Source organism: Boleophthalmus pectinirostris, unplaced genomic scaffold, assembly GCF_026225935.1.
Source record: "Boleophthalmus pectinirostris isolate CB_2022bp ecotype Guang Dong unplaced genomic scaffold, ASM2622593v1 HiC_scaffold_18, whole genome shotgun sequence".
NCBI classification, from domain to species: domain Eukaryota; kingdom Metazoa; phylum Chordata; class Actinopteri; order Gobiiformes; family Gobiidae; genus Boleophthalmus; species Boleophthalmus pectinirostris.
This window is the reverse complement of record NW_026571133.1, coordinates 6,403,711-6,419,666: the sequence shown is the minus strand read 5'-3', so window position 1 is coordinate 6,419,666 and position 15,956 is coordinate 6,403,711. Positions and strand designations below refer to the sequence as shown.

Here is a 15,956-nt window from a genome sequence, read left to right as displayed (position 1 = left end):
GCAGGCTCACGTTGACTTACACTGGAATATTGTCGCTCATTTTGGTCTTAAAGTGTTCGTATTAACCCGCTCTACATGATACTTGTGCTTTTAATCCACTATGTTGTTTGTTAAAAAATGCTATTCATAATATTTTAAATTCACCCCTGTATCCATGAGAGTCGCAAACTTCATTTGACTGGAGCTGTGGGTAACGTCACACTCCCTTAGTCCACTTTTTGATACAGTTTATGGATACAACTGTCCACGCACTTCAAATACTGCGCGCGTCAGTCCGAGGAACTGTTTACATGAGAAAAATGACAAAATATTTTATCGGAAGTGCCTTTGGTTTAGACGGTGACGGCGTTTTTGGGGCTTAAAAATGCAAAAATCTGAAACCGCCCTCCAGAGTGGAAAAGTTGAACACGCTCCACCGTAGTGTTTCCGTCTACACTGCCCAAGACGCAAAACTCTGGTCAGATCTGCTCATGTCGTGTACGAGTTTACATACAGACAGTACACAGAAACAAACTTGTCGGATCATTTCCATGCGTCGGACCTTCAAGTTGCTCTTGGCCGCTCTCATAAACTTACAGGAGGCTCCCAACAAATGTACAGAAGCTGCAGAGATACTTTTAGTGAACAGAGAAGGATCTGTGATCACCTCTGTCAAATTCTGGATGCACCAGTTCGTCGCAGGCGAGTCAGACGGATATGGACGAGTATACAGACTGAACCAGAACTGAAACAGGACTAAAGCAGGACTAAACCATTTTCAGTACTGGTCCCGGCCTCAGTCTCGGCCTCAGTCCCGTCTGGTCCCAGCCTCAGCCTCAGTCCCGGCCTCAGTCCCAACCTCAGTCCCGGCCTCAGTCCGGGACTCAGTCCCAACCTCAGTCCCGGTCTCAGTCCTGGCCCTGGTCCCGGTCTAAGTCCTGGTCTCAGTTTCGGTCTGGTTCTGGGCCTGGTTCAGTCCTGATTCAGTAAGCACAAAATCAAAAACTGAAAAAACAAATCTTTATCCGTTTTTTCATTTTAGTTTTAGAGACAAGTAATGATAAAAACAGTTTATTGTTTTCTTATTTTTGGTTTTATTTTGAAAAACAAATGAACGAATGACACACAGATTGCATTTCACTGTAGAGTTTGGTGCTTTCCCAGTGTCTGCAGGGTTTCTTCCTCCTGCCGTAATGTCCATGTCATTAAAGTTACGATTCCAAACATTATTGATCTGAAAGCTACAGCCGCATGCTTTGTTTTTTCTAAATCATCAGTATCTGTTTGTGGATCTGTTAATTACTCAGCGCCGTACATAACGCATTAATGCCTGTAATTTAAAATAACGAGAGTAGAAAGTGAGCCACAATATCCCACTTATAATTAGTTTTTCACTCAAAATGATTTGAAATGTTGAGTTTACTACGCTCTCGTACGCTCTGTGTTTTCCTCGAGCAACAGGAACAGCCCTCGTGACCTTGAATAACTGCCTCACAGAGAGCGTCTCCGCATATCATTAGAAACAATAATTATGAGTAATTAGCACTGCCGCTAATTTTAGATAGCATGGCAGAAACTGGGATAGGAGGATAATACATGAGCGTGAAGAATTCCTCCTCCTCGAAATACTTCACAGTTAAACATTTTAGTTTTAGTTTTCACATCATCGGCTGTGTTTAGTTACAGTCGTTTCAGCCCTGGAATTACCAATTTTTGCAAAACAACAGACAAAAGGCGGCTGTGAAAAGTGCGTTGTGTAACTTTTCCGGTGGAGGGTCCATTTAATGCTTTTCTCCGTGGAGATGTCATTGCCTTGTCTGGAAAGTTTCACAGTATGGCTTTAAACCTTTCTGTCTTCATGGAGACCAAACCAGACCAAGTTACAAGTCAGATCTGTGGAGAGGCGACCTCGCTCACAGTCATGGCCTGTTTACACGAGAACGTTTGCAGGTAAAAACGACAAAATATTTTATCGGAAGTGCCTTTCGTTTAGACGGTGACGGCGTTTTGGGGGCTTAAAAACGCAAAAATCTGAAACCGCCCTCCAGAGTGGAAAAGTTGAACACGCTCCGCCGTAGTGTTTCCGTCTACACCGCCCAAGACGCAAAACTCTGGTCAGATCTGCTCACGTCACGTACATGTTTACGTCACATACATCACCGCCGCCTGGCATGCAAACCCAATCGAATTCCACACACTTTTGCACCACCGTATGCACGCAGATTTCCTCCTGAAAACGCTCGTCTAAACGCGGAATAAAAAGTGAAGACACGACACCACTTTTGCGTCTTCTGTTCAGACGTCATCATATAAACGCAGCCTCAGAATGCCTGTTTTTCTAGGCATTTTTGAGCTATAAAACCACCGGTAAATACACAAATGTTATACTGTGGAACATTCCAGACACTCCATGACATACAGTCCCTGACAAAAGTCTTGTCGCTTATCCATTTTGTAGAAACAAAATCTTATAACCTGACTATGCTCAATATACTAAAATGAGCATAATTTGGGAGGGTTTTAGCTTTCATATGAGACATTTCTAAAACCAATCGATTAATTTAAAGTCAGGTTATAAGCTTCTGTTTCTACAAAATGGATAAGCGACAAGACTTTTGTCAGGGACTGTATGACATGACAACCAAAAAGTGAAATAGTGCACCTTTAAATTAAGAACCTTTGACTTTATTTGAGGAAATTCAGCTTGACAAGTACAATTATCTAACAATGTTTTTTTTTTTTTTTATATATATACTTATTAATTCAGTTTTTTCAAGTTTTGTGTGATAAAGAACAAACAAACAAACCAAAAAATACAACCAATACAAAGCTTGGCCTGCTGTTCCACTGCAATAAGGATGTCGAAGGGTGAATCAAGTCTCTTTTTGTTTACATTTCAACCATTTTGTCCAGAGTTTAATGAAGAAATGTCCTTTGAGTCGCAGAAAAAAACGTTAGCCATTCCATTGAATATATTTCTTCTATAATGTCTAGCTACTGATTCACTGACAGTGGGTCCTTTTTATACCAGCTTCTTGTTATTGCTTTTTTTATGCCAATGTCAGAATCGTTTCTTGTTTTAAGTGCATTTTAAGAGTTATTTTTCTTATCTTCAGTGTAACAAGATCTATTTTCTTATTTTAACTACAAAAATTCTTGTTCCATGGGTGGATCGTTTTACTTGTCAAGTGAAATTTACTCAAATCAAGGTACAACTTTCTTAATTCAAGTAATTTTAACTTGGAATCTACCACTACGTGACATCACAAGGTGGAACCCAGCATTTTGAGCTTTGGAGATGTAAACAGACTAATAAAGATGGATTACTCAAACATGTTTAAGTGAAATAAAACACAACTCCAGGTCTGTTTTTGAAGAGGAAACAACATTATAACACGGAAAACAAGACTCTCCCCTCGTCTATACTGCACATTTAAACACATTCTCTGCTCTGTGATTTTAATTTCGCATCGTCGGCTGCGTTTAGTTACAATATTATGGCATCCACTCGTGTTTTGTGTGTTTTGTGGCTATAAATTAATTGCATGGGATTCCCAATAGCTGCAGGGTTGTTAGTCGACCGCAAATGATTTCGCAGACGTCCGTTTTTCGGTCTCATTTCAATTAAAATTCTTAATCTCCCTTTGGCTACAGAAAAGCCCGCTCACCAACAACGCAAACTGAGAATGAGTCGCGTAGATTTCAAGTAAAGCGTTGGGTGGCTATGACTTGATATTAACACTACAGACAGCCAAATGGTCAATAAGAAGATTTCTCTTTTAATTAACAGCGGAGTCCAGTTTTACACTTTAGAAAGTCGTAGTATCTGTTTTACATTGTGGTTTTTGCTGCTTTGTTTAAAATATAGTTATATAATTTCAAATCTAATGTGAAAAGAGGATGGAGAGTGGTCAGGCTTTTATTCAGTGATGAAAACGAGGAGAAAATTAGGCACCAGTGTTGCAGTGGGTGAGCATTTGCCTTGAAACTAGAGGGTTGCATACTGTTTACCTTTTGCTCTTCCCTGTTACAGTAAAGTAGCAGGGTTTAACATGTCTTCTGTGCCTAATCTTGACCATAAAGGTGCATCTAAACAATAAAATAAGTAAAATTATAACTATAGGCTGTAAGTTTAACGTCGCTGTGGTTAGTTATAGTTCTAAATGGCTTGTAATCTAGGACAATTGAAGGGCCCATATTATGCGATTTTCTATCTATGTTATAATGTTTCTTCATTCAAAACAGACCTGGAGTTGTGTTTTGTTTCATTCACACATGTTTAACACACAAATCCTGCATACCATATTTTTTGGACTATAAGGTGCACTTAAAATCCTTTAATTTTCTCAAAAATCGACAGTGTGCCTTATGTATTAATTCTGGTTGTGCTGATGCAATTTTATTGGTACACGGCGCTCAAAAATCTGTCAAAATGTTTTAGTGTGACTTTGGTAAACTACCAAGTCGCATGTTGGAGAATTTCGGCTACCGTAGTCAGGAGCCTCGCAGAGTTAGTCCGACGGAAGCTGAACCGCATCAGCGCACAAGGAACAAGCAGTTTTTTTCAGCACTTATAGTTTATGCAAATTAACCATGTGGCTTTATGTTTTATTTCTGTAAAACGTAAAGAAATCTGCACAAAGCTGCATTAAAACACATTATTGCTCAGTATATATTTGAGTCCTCCTCGTAGGACAGGTTGTGCAAAGTTTTTTCATCAAGGGCCATAAATCTAAACAGACGAAACACAGGGCTGATCAAGGACTGTAGACTGATGCTCAATACAGTGATTAATTGACATATGTGCACGTGAGCCATCAGTCTTTATTCATGCTAAGATCCTCAAAACCACACACTAAATATTAAATATTAGTTTAATCAAGGTAGATTTTCAAAAAAAACTTGCAATAAAAAGTAAATTATTCATTGATGCAAGATAATCTGGGCCAATGCTCCTGGAAGCCTGAGGGCCAAGAAAAAATTGTCTGAGGGCCGCGTTTGGCCCACAGGCCATAGTTTGGACATGCCTGTCATAGGAAATAAAAAAAACAACTTAAATTATCCACCCACATTCACATTCATAATACACATTCACTAAGACAGGGAGGCAACTCTGGGCGAATTACACCACGATCCATTGGCAGATCATGATGTAATGTCTGGGCTAAGTGATCAGTCTCAAGTGTTGCCACTTGGTTTCGCTTAATGCTCCTTATAATCCAAAATATATGGTATTTAAGATGAGTTCTGAAACACTCTGTTCCACCTTGTGATGTCATGTGGTACAAGAAGTGCTCCAGTGTTTTGTTTTGTTTTTTTAACTCCATCCACCTTCATTAGAATCATTTGGAGAATTTCAGCCCTGGAATTGCTCGTCTCTACTAAACAAAAGTTAATGTTAATAATGTTGTTGTTAATTTGAAAACTACTTGATGCCATCACAAGGTGGAATAAAGCATTTTTGACCTTCGGAGATCTAAACAGAACCAGGATTTCTCAAACATGTGTGAATGAAACAAAACACAAGCCCAGGTTTGTTTTTGATGAAGTAACAACATTCCAACACGCTTTAAAGCTCACAAGAGTCTTTTGTACGTAATACAGGACCCTTAAACACTAAATAAAACCAAGCACACTGCACAGAGAGCTGAAATGTTGACATCAAAACGCAGCAGTAGCAGGTGACAGTTACGATCAGCGCGTCGTAAAAACACGCTCAAATCCGCTCAGTGGCTCAGGTTAAGATTTATGTCGTCTTGGCGGGAGTTTTGATTAATTGCCTTCGGAGTTTACCAAGCTGTGGCACGGGCAATAAACAATGGAGAAGGCCCTGATGCTAGACCGATGCTGGCTCCTGATAACGCGGAGAGATGCTACGTGCCGCGCAGACAGGACGAGCTCTCAAGGACAAAGGAGCTGCTAACACCGCGACACCGCCAAGAGACTGGATCTGTACAGCAGAGCCTCAAGATCGGCTCCGGGGTTTATCATAAAGAAGTGAACTCTGTGAGATAAACGTCCTGTACTAAATCTGGTGTGGAGGTGAAGAGAAGTAAAAGTGGGAAGTAAGAAAAAGCGAATAATGTTTTTTAGATAACGTGCAGTGGGGTTTGTTTAAAGGGACGGTGTGTAACTCTCTGGAGGTGGCATGTCACTCGCTTTCACTCCGTGGAAATAGAACGTTAAAAACATACTTCGGAACATTCTCTCTCCATGGAGATACATAAGTTTATTACCATACTGTGCATATTTTAATACACATTATCAGAGACGCAACCCCGCTCACAGTACGGACAGAAGTTTTTATGTGTTTTTGTTTTGTTTTGTTTTTCAATGCAATAAACTACCAAAAAATTAAACAAAACAAACAAAAATAAATAAATAAAAACACACATGCTTTAATTTTAATCAAAAAAATTACATATTGTTATTAGCGCCACCTAGTGCCTCTGCTCAATTTCATTTCTCTCCAGTGACTAGGTCAGGAATCGGAACACACTAGGTGGTTTGCATGAACCCTGGAAGTGTGAGTTCGGGCACCAGCCAATCAGCGAAGAGCCAAACATTCTGTGTTGGCAACGATTCCCGAGATCGAGGATTTAAAGTCAGAATAAAGAGAATGTTTGGTGAATTTTATCAAGGGGAAAGACGTTATTTCCCTTCTTCCTACGGGATTTGGGAAAAGCTTAATATACCAGTTACCCCCGTTAGCGGCGCATTACATATGTCACGACCAAATAGCAGCGATTAGTTAAATGAAACAATTACCTGCCTACCATCGAGCGAATGACTCCTAATGCTGCAAGGTCAGACGGTTTCTACGAAGTGAAACTGGCTGAAGAATCATGTTAAAATGTTAAATTAAAGGTGCATTTTTTCTGAGCATTTATCACCAGCTTGTGTCAAAATGTTAAAAAAGTATCTGTATTTCATTTATTCAAAAGCAGTCGTTTCGGTTTCATGGAGTCATCTGGTTGTCTCCATGGCGACTGCAAAGCTATACACCAGTTTATGGAACATTCCAGGCAAAACAACAACAACAACATTTGGACCCTCCACCTAACAACATACATACCGGTAGTTCCGTTTTGAACACTTTTTGATGACACAAATTCTTAGAACAAGTCTGATCATGATTTATGAACTTAAAAACTGCATTGGGTTTCTACCTGTGACATTACAATCCTGGGACATTTCAACTCACATGTTTTGTGACTGCTCAGATCTTACAACCATGGCCCCTGAAAAAGGCGGATGAAACATGAGTAAATAAAAGTTGTTCAGGTCTCAAGTCGGCGCCCCTGCCTTTTCACCGGACCTGATGTGCTTCACAAAAACCTAAATCTTTCCATAACACCAGAAAACAGTCTAATGTAATATAATCATGTAATACAAATAATAATCATGTACCAATAAAATTAAATTACTTTTAAAAAATAAAATATAATATGAACTCTATATTTAGCAGAAGTCATGTTGTGTTATACATTTATATCATTTTAAATAGTCTTGTTTTACAACCGTTGATTCTTGAAAAGATAACTCCAGATATGTTTTTAACCAGGATCAATATTCTAACAAGGTTCAAAGCCCCAAAAGTCGATTTACCGTAACGTACTGTATGTTCTTTTAATATTTGATGTGAGGTGGACTTGGCTGGACTGAGCTTTGGAGGCAGTGGACAGGTGCATGCGCTTGGATTTTATTACATTTAAAGGTTTTATTTTAAGCCATGAAACTCCAAGTACGACTTAAATTTCACCGCCGCAAAAAAGAGGGAAGCCAAAGTTTGTGTTGTGGTGGGAGAGGAAGAGGAGAAGAGGAGGAGAAGGAGAGGCAGAGAGGAGGAGGAGGGAGAGGAGGAGAAGGAAGAGGAAGGAGAGGAGGAGGGAGAGAATGAGAAGAAGAGAGGAGGATAGGAGGAGGGAGAAGAGGAAGAGAGGAGGAGGAGAGAAGAAGAGAGGAGGAGAGAGATGAAGAGAGGAGAAAAGAGGAGGAGAGGAAGAGGAGAGGAAGAGAGGAGGAGGGAGAGGTGAATGGAGAGGAGGAGGAGGAGAGAAGAAGAGTGAAGGAGGAAGAGGAAGGAGAGGAGAAGGGAGAGAATGAGAGAAGTAGAGAGGAGGATAGGAGGAGGGGGAAGAGGAAGAGAGGAGGAGGGAGAGGAGGAGGAGAAAAGAAGAGGGAGAGGAGGAGGAGAGAAGAAGAGAGGAGGGAGAGGTGGAAGGAGAGGAGGAGGAGGTGGACGGAGAGGTGGAGGAGAGGAGAAAAGAGAGGACTAAAAGAGGAGGAGGAGAGAAGAAGAGAGGAGGAGAAGAGAAGAAGAGTGGAGAAGGGAGAGGAGGAGAGGAAGAGAGTAGGGAGAGGAGGAGTAGAGAAGAAGAGAGGAGGAGGGAGGTGGAGAGTGAGGAAGAGGAGGAGAAGGAGGAGAGAAGAAGAAGACAGGTGGAGGGAAAGGAGGAGGAGGAGGAGAGGAGGAGGAGGAGAGAGGAGGAGGAGGAGGAGGAGGAGGAGAAGAGAGGAGGAGGGAGAGGTGGATGGAGAGGAGGAGAGAAGAGGAGAGAGAGGTGGCGGGAGAGGAAGAGGAGGAGAGGAAGAGAAGGAGAGGCAGAGAGGAGGAGGAGGGAGAGGAGGAGAAGGAAGAGGAAGGAGAGGAGGAGGGAGAGAATGAGAAGAAGAGAGGAGGATAGGAGGAGGGAGAAGAGGAAGAGAGGAGGAGGAGAGAAGAAGAGAGGAGGAGAGGAAGAGGAGGAGAGGCCGAGAGGAGAGGAGAAAAGAGGAGGAGAGGAAGAGAGGAGGAGGGAGAGGTGAATAGAGAGGAGGAGGAGGAGAGAAGAAGAGTGAAGGAGGAAGAGGAAGGAGAGGAGAAGGGAGAGAATGAGAGAAGTAGAGAGGAGGATAGGAGGAGGAGAGAAGAAGAGAGGAGGAGGGAGAGGTGGAGAGTGAGGAAGAGGAAGAGAAGGAGGAGAGAAGAAGAAGACAGGTGGAGGGAAAGGAGGAGGAGGAGAGAGGAGGAAGAGAGGAGGAGGAGAGGGAGGAAGAGAGGAGGAGAGGAGGAGGAGGAGGAGAGAGAGGAAGGGAGGAGGAGAGAGAGGAGGACAGGAGGAGGAGGAGGAGGAAGAGAGGAGGAGGAGGAGGAAGAGAGGAGGAAGAGAGGAGGAAGAGGAGAGAGGAGGAAGAGAGGAGAGAGGAGAGGAGGAGAGAGGAGGAGAGAGGAGGAGAGGAGGAGAGGAGGAGAGAGGAAGAGAGGAGGAGGAGGAGGAGAGGAGAGGAGAGAGAGGAGGAGAGAGGAGGAGAGAGGAGGAGAGAGGAGGAGAGGAGGAGGAGGAGAGGAGGAGGAGGAGAGGAGGAGGAGGAGGAGGAGAGAGGAAGGAGGAGGAGGAGAGGAGGAGAGAGAGGAGAGGGAGGAGAGAGGAGAGGAGGAGGAGGAGGAGAGAGGAGGAGAGGAGGAGGAGGAGAGGAGGAGGAGAGGAGAGGAGGAGGAGGAGGAGGAGGAGGAGGAGGAGAGGAGAGGAGGAGGAGAGAGAGAGGAGAGAGGGAGGAGGAGAGAGAGAGAGAGAGAGGAGGAGGAGAGAGGAGGAGGAGAGGAGGAGGAGGAGGAGAGGAGGAGAGAGGAGGAGGAGGAGGAGAGGAGGAGAGGAGAGGAGGAGAGAGGAGGAGGAGAGAGGAGGAGGAGGAGGAGGAGGAGGAGGAGGAGAGGAGGAGGAGGAGAGAGGAGGAGAGGAAGAGAGGAGGAAGAGAGAGGAGGAGGAGGAGAGGAGAGGAGGAGGAGGAGGAGGAGGAGGAGAGAGAGGAGGAGAGAGAGGAGAGAGGAGGAGAGAGGAGGAGGAGAGGAGGAGGAGGAGGAGAGAGGAGAGAGAGGAGAGAGGAGGAGAGAGGAGGAGGAGGAGAGAGGAGGAGGAGGAGAGGAGGAGAGAGGAGGAGGAGGAGAGAGAGAGGAGAGAGAGAGGAGGAGGAGAGAGAGGAGAGAGGAGGAGGAGGAGAGGGAGGAGGAGGAGAGAGGAGAGAGAGGAGAGAGAGGAGAGAGGAGAGAGGAGGAGGAAGAGAGGAGAGAGGAGGAGAGGAGGAGAGGAGGAGAGAGAGGAGAGGAGGAGGAGGAGGAGGAGGAGGAGGAGAGAGAGGAGGAGGAGAGAGAGGAGAGAGGAGGAGAGAGGAGGAAGAGAGGGAGGAGGAGGAGGAGGAGAGGAGAGAGAGGAGGAGAGAGGAGGAGAGAGGAGAGAGAGAGGAGAGAGAGGAGGAGGAGAGGAGAGAGAGGAGGAGGAGGAGGAGAGGAGGAGGAGAGGAGAGGAGGAGGAGGAGGAGGAGAGAGGAGGAGAGAGGAGAGAGGAGGAGGAGAGAAGGAGGAGAAGAGAGGAGGAGGAGGAAGAGAGAGGAGAGGAAGGAAGAGAGGAGGAGAGGAGGAGAGGAGGAGGAGGAGAGAGGAGAGGAGGAGGAGGAGAGAGGGAGGAGAGAGGAGAAGAGAGGAGGAAGAGAGGAGGAGGAGGAGGAGGAGAGGGAGGAAGCCGGGACATGTTTACCACAAACGCACGGCTGCTTTGATTGCCAATTTGTCCCGGACGTCACAGTGATGGGCAGTGATCAGATTGTCTTCATCTCTCCTCCTCCTCGCCCTCCTCTTCCTCAGATCCGCTCGTTAGTACGTCCACACCCCGGCGCGCGTTTGTGCTGTGATGAGAGCAGCGCCGCCCTGCAGTGTGGGCTGACTGGCATCTCCGCTCAAAATAGCCCAGACTGTGGTGAAAATATGGACCTGGAACACGGCACTTCAATCTGGTTTTCCATCAGGGAGTCTCACAAAATACACTCGGATTGAAAATGCTGTTTATTTAAAGACTCGTTTTTACATTGGTGCAAAGTTTGACTGGGGCATAAAAAGTCGAGTCTAATTATCCCGGTTTCAAACTAAGACTATGTTTACACTGAAACGAATCCGCGTATCACCGTATCAGGAAACGATTTGCGTCCAGACATGTCGTTTCTCTGTCCGCAATCCTTCCTTATCCACACAGCTTTGAGCATATTTCTTTACATTTTACAGAAATTAAACTTAAAACCACATGACTAATTTGTATAAACTAAGTGCTCCAAAAACATCTCGCTATTGTGCGCTGAGTTTGTTTTTTATTTCCCACGAGGACGATTCAAATATACACTGAGTAATAATGTGTTTAATGCAGCTTTGCACACATTTGTTTACATTTTACAGAAACGAAACTCAAAACCACATGGCTAATTTGCATAAACTACCCTTGTACGCTGATGCAGTTCAGCTTCTGTCCGACTAAAGGATACGACTCAGTGGAATATGAGTGTTCTTTCTGTGACAGAGGGGTGTTCTGCTGATGGTGAGTCTGTTCTGTGCTTCTGGGCCCGGTCAAGCAGAAGTAAACAGCAAGGCAAAAAATTCACGTTAATGCATCTGATATAAAAATGTATTGAACAGATACATATGTACTCTAGTTTATGAAACTGTTTACCTTTTGTCTGTACAATTTTTGGTTTTAAAGTTACATACGTTTTAAACAGATCATGTATGAAACATGGAACAAAAATTATTTCCCAAATTTCAAAGACCTGCAAATCATGTAAATAAACTGGATGTATTTCATCATATCTTGTGTTATTCCATCTTTGAACTGTTGATGAAGGTACATGATTTAAAAAAAAAAAAAAAAAAGTATTTAAAATGATAAAAATTTGCTTGGAAGGACTGACATATTTTATAGAAATAATATTACTTTCATTTTGAAAGTAATATTAAAGTATTCGGAAGAAAAAACTGACAAATTATGCACAATTTTGCCCTCTACGCTTGCACTTTTCCCTCCGTTACCATGACCTTTCTTAATAAAAAATCTCATTACTCAAAAAGTAAGAGGTTTTTCAACCTAATCTTGTACCATATGGTAGAAAACTATATATGAAGCAAAATTCAAACCAGTTTGTTAAGGATATGTAAGTGAGAACCAAGAGTTATCACTGTTTGTATTTATTGCCCAAAAAGTGCTGCATATTTCATTCCCTCCGTTACCGACATGAGTTTTAAAATTTTTTGTCAACAACTTGAAAGAATATCACAGGTTTAACTTTACCCTGTTGGAGTGTAACTCTTTCCTACATTCTGATGCTTTACTTATTTCAATAGTCCCTCTAGTTTCTGAATAAGAGACATTTGAATGTAAAAAATCTGCCCGTTTCCCTCCGTTACCACTTGACTGGACCCTTCTATCGTGTTGGAGATGGTTCATGTTAAACTTTTCAGAGATTATACGTCTGCAGGTCATAGGCATAGACCGTGTATATGAATGTACATATATTCTAGCCTCTTAGTTTTTTGGCGGTGAATTACTTTGCGGCGCATCGACCTACATCAGCGTATCAGCGTTTTCAGGTGTCCGCACAGTGCCGTATCAGATCTGTACTCGGATGAATTTGTTGGAGCTGGCGGCACCAGATCGTTCCGTCTCTGGAGCCGTTTTCAGTCAGATTAGTGTGGACGAAAATGACTCCAATACGTACTAGTGTGGACGGGGCTTAAGTGTCAGCTTTCTGTTTTAAGGACTTCTTCCCTTTCAAAAGCTAAATACATTTTGCTTTAAATTGTCAGTTTCTATGGCATTGGTTTTAATTTCTCATGTTGGAAAGCCTATTATGTTATATTTTTAGTATTGATCAAAAGCAATTTAATTTCAATTAACAAAATTTTGCAATGTCAGTGTCTTTTTTACCAGAAACTCTCAAATGAAACAGAAAACAGGCACTAAAGTTCACGTAGAGCTGCAAATGCAAGAAACAGCCATTTAAAAGTGACAAAATGCATAGCACACTCAGATAGCTCATGTCTATAAGCTTATTTTTTTTATTTTTAAATGACCTTTCGGCAAAAAGCCTTCGTCAGATATTTTTTCTTGCTTTGAACCACAAACACATGCTGTAAATTTTCACTTTATATTTTGAAAGTTTGTGGAGGCTGGTACATTTTTGTGTTTTCGGTTTTCTGTTTGACCTTGTAAATTCCTATCTGCGTCAGCAAAAATTAAACATTTTTGCCAATCAGAAACTACCTTGAATTGAGGCCAAACAACTTCCAAACTGTCCCAAAACCTTGTCCACATTTAAAGTGGAACTAACATGGCACTAAATCCCCTTTTTTATATATGTAAGGTGTTTTATTAGTACCATATTTTTCGGACTATAAGGCGCAATATCAATCCGCGATCCATTGGCAGATTGTAATTTGCCCACCATTGCCTCCCTGTCTTGGTGAGTGTGTATTATGAACGTGAATGCGGGTGGATAATTTAAGTTTGTTTTCTACGAGGACGACTCAAATAAACACTGAGTAATAATGTGTTTAATGCAGCTTTGGCGCATTTGTTTATATTTTACAGAAACAAAAATCAAAACCACATGGCTAATATGGATAAACTACCCTTGTGTGTTGATGTGGTTCACCTTGTCGGACTAAAGGACACGACTCAGTGGAATATGAGTGTTCTTTCTGCGACAGAAAATGTCCTGCTGATGCTGAAATGCAACACAATGTACAGAGCATACCTGTAAAAAAAATGGTATGCAGTGTTACTCCGCAAGGCTCCTGACTATGGTAGCCCTAATGCTCCGACAATCCATCAAGTGGTGCGGCTTCATAGTTTACCAAAGTCGTACTAAAACATTTTGACAGATTTTTTTGAGCGCCGTGTACCACATAAAATCGGTTGAACCTCAGTAAGCACAACAAGAATTAATACAAAAGGCGCACAATAAGGTGTTGATTTTTGAGAAAATTATAAGATTCTAAGTGCACATTATAGTTCCAAAAATATGTTATTAGTAGTATTAGTAGCCTAGTCATTTACATGACATACATACATTAGACCAGGGGTCCCCAACTCCCGGGCCGGGGACCAGTACCAGGCCGTGGGTCCGTTTGGACTGTCCCCCAGACCCCTGTACGCCGCGTGGACCCGTTCCCCCCCCCCATACGCCGCGTGGACCGTCCCCCCTCCTGGACACCGCACGGGCTGCGCCACTAAACCAGAACTAATCCAGGTCCAAAACAGGTCTGAAAACGGGACTAAAACAGGATTTAGCCAGGACCACCCCACTCGCCATTCCACGATATACACTACATTATTGTTATATACATATACTGCTTTCAAGTAGTTGGTGACATTACACAAAACTGCCCTGTTTACAGACGGGTGTTTCTGTTTACAAACACCTGGCTGCAGGCGTGACGTTTGAAGTGTGAATACATTTTTTGACCAATCACAGTGTTCCTTATTCCTTCTTCCTTAGTTTAGTCGCACTTTAATTACATAGCTGATTGTTAAATTCACTGGAGACAGTCCGTGAGTGATGAATTTGTGTCCTTATTTCTTGGGATCTTTGGGTTTGTTCGGGGTGTGTCTGAGTCTCTGTTGGCTCACTTATTCTGCCCGTCCAAACGCTGTGTACTCACTCCCCACTGCTCTTGATTTCTTTTCGCTTTTGTCGCTCCCCAACTCTGTTTATCTTTGCTCCTTTCCAACACCGGGCCTCTGGATCTATAGTCCCCATCTCGCTCGCGCCGCTACTTCCCCGCTCGGCGCTTTCCTGATTGCTAAATCAATGCTTAAAGTGCGAGAGCGGAGTGTCTGTGGTACAGCTCCTGAGCGCGAGTACACCCACTGCACAACGACACAGGGATGGAGGGATGGAGGAAGGGAGGAGGAGGTAAGTGAGAATAGATAGACAGAGGGAAACAGAGGGAGGAGTAAAAGAGAGAGACAGAGAGTGTGAAATAGAAGGAAAGGGTGGAGAGGAGGAAAATAAGACAGAGAGATAGAGGGAAGGAGATAAAAAAGAGAGATAAAAGGGAGAGTTGGATTTATAGAGAGAGAGAGAGAGAATATGAACGTGTGAGAGATAGAAAGAGAGAGGTAAAGAATGAGAAAGAGGGAGAGAGATTGTTGGAAAGAGATGAAAGACAGAAAGGAACAGCAAGAAAAACAAAAAAAGGACAGTGGGAGAATGATGAAAGAGAGGAAGAGAGAAAAGGAGAGGAGAGAGAAGAGGTAAAAGGGAGAGAGATAAAAGGGAGAGTTGGATTTATAGAGAGAAAGAGAGAGAGAATATGAAAGTGTGGGAGAGAGGGTGGCACAAGTAAGAGAGAAAGAGAGAAAGAAAAGGAGAGAGGAAGAGAGATCGATGGAAAGAGATGAAAGACAGAAAGGAACAACATGAAACTGAGGAAAAGGGAGAAAGAGAGAAGAGAATGAGGGAGAGAGAAAAGAAAGAAAGAGATAAAAGGGAGAGTTGGATTTATAGAGAGAAAGAGAGAGAGAATATGAAAGTGTGGGAGAGAGGGTGGCAGAAAGTAAGAGAGAAAGAGAGAGAGTTGAGGATTGAGAAGGAGGGAGAGAAAGAAAAAGGAGAGAGATTGATGGAAAGAGATGAAAGACAGACAGGAACAGCAAGAAACTGAGGAAAAGGGAGAGAGAGAAGAGGGGAAGAGAGAAAAGGGAGGGGAGAGAAAAAAGAAATAGAGAGAATAAAAGGGAGAGAGATAAAAGGGATAGTTGGATTTATAGAAAGAAAGAGAGAGAGAAAATATGAAAGTGTGGGAGAAAGGGCGACACATAGTAAGAAAGAAAGAGAGAGAGGTAAAGAATGAGAAAGAGGGAGAGAAAGAAAAGGAGAGAGGGAGAGAGAGGGTGAGAAAAGGAGTAAAAGAGAGAGACAGAGAGAGTGAATAGAGGGATTTGAAGGGATAGAGTGGAGAGTAGGAAAATGAGACAGAGAGATAGAGGGAGGGAGGGAGATAAAAGAAAGAAAGAGATAAAAGGAATTGAGGAGGAGAGAGATAAAAAGGAGAGTTGGATTTGTAGAGAGAAAGAGAGAGAGTAAATGAAAGTGTGAGAGAGAGGGTGACACAAGGTAAGAGAAAGACGGAGAGAAAGAAAAGAAGTGGGGGAGAGAAATTGATGGAAAGAGAT

The 15,956-nt window shown here is 43.0% G+C and overlaps 1 protein-coding gene across 1 annotated transcript in view; it reads left to right on the top strand.

Moving 5' to 3' along the window:
* plxna4 (plexin A4) overlaps window positions 1-15,956 on the top strand; it is a 659,145-nt gene that overhangs the window by 557,127 nt on the left and 86,062 nt on the right.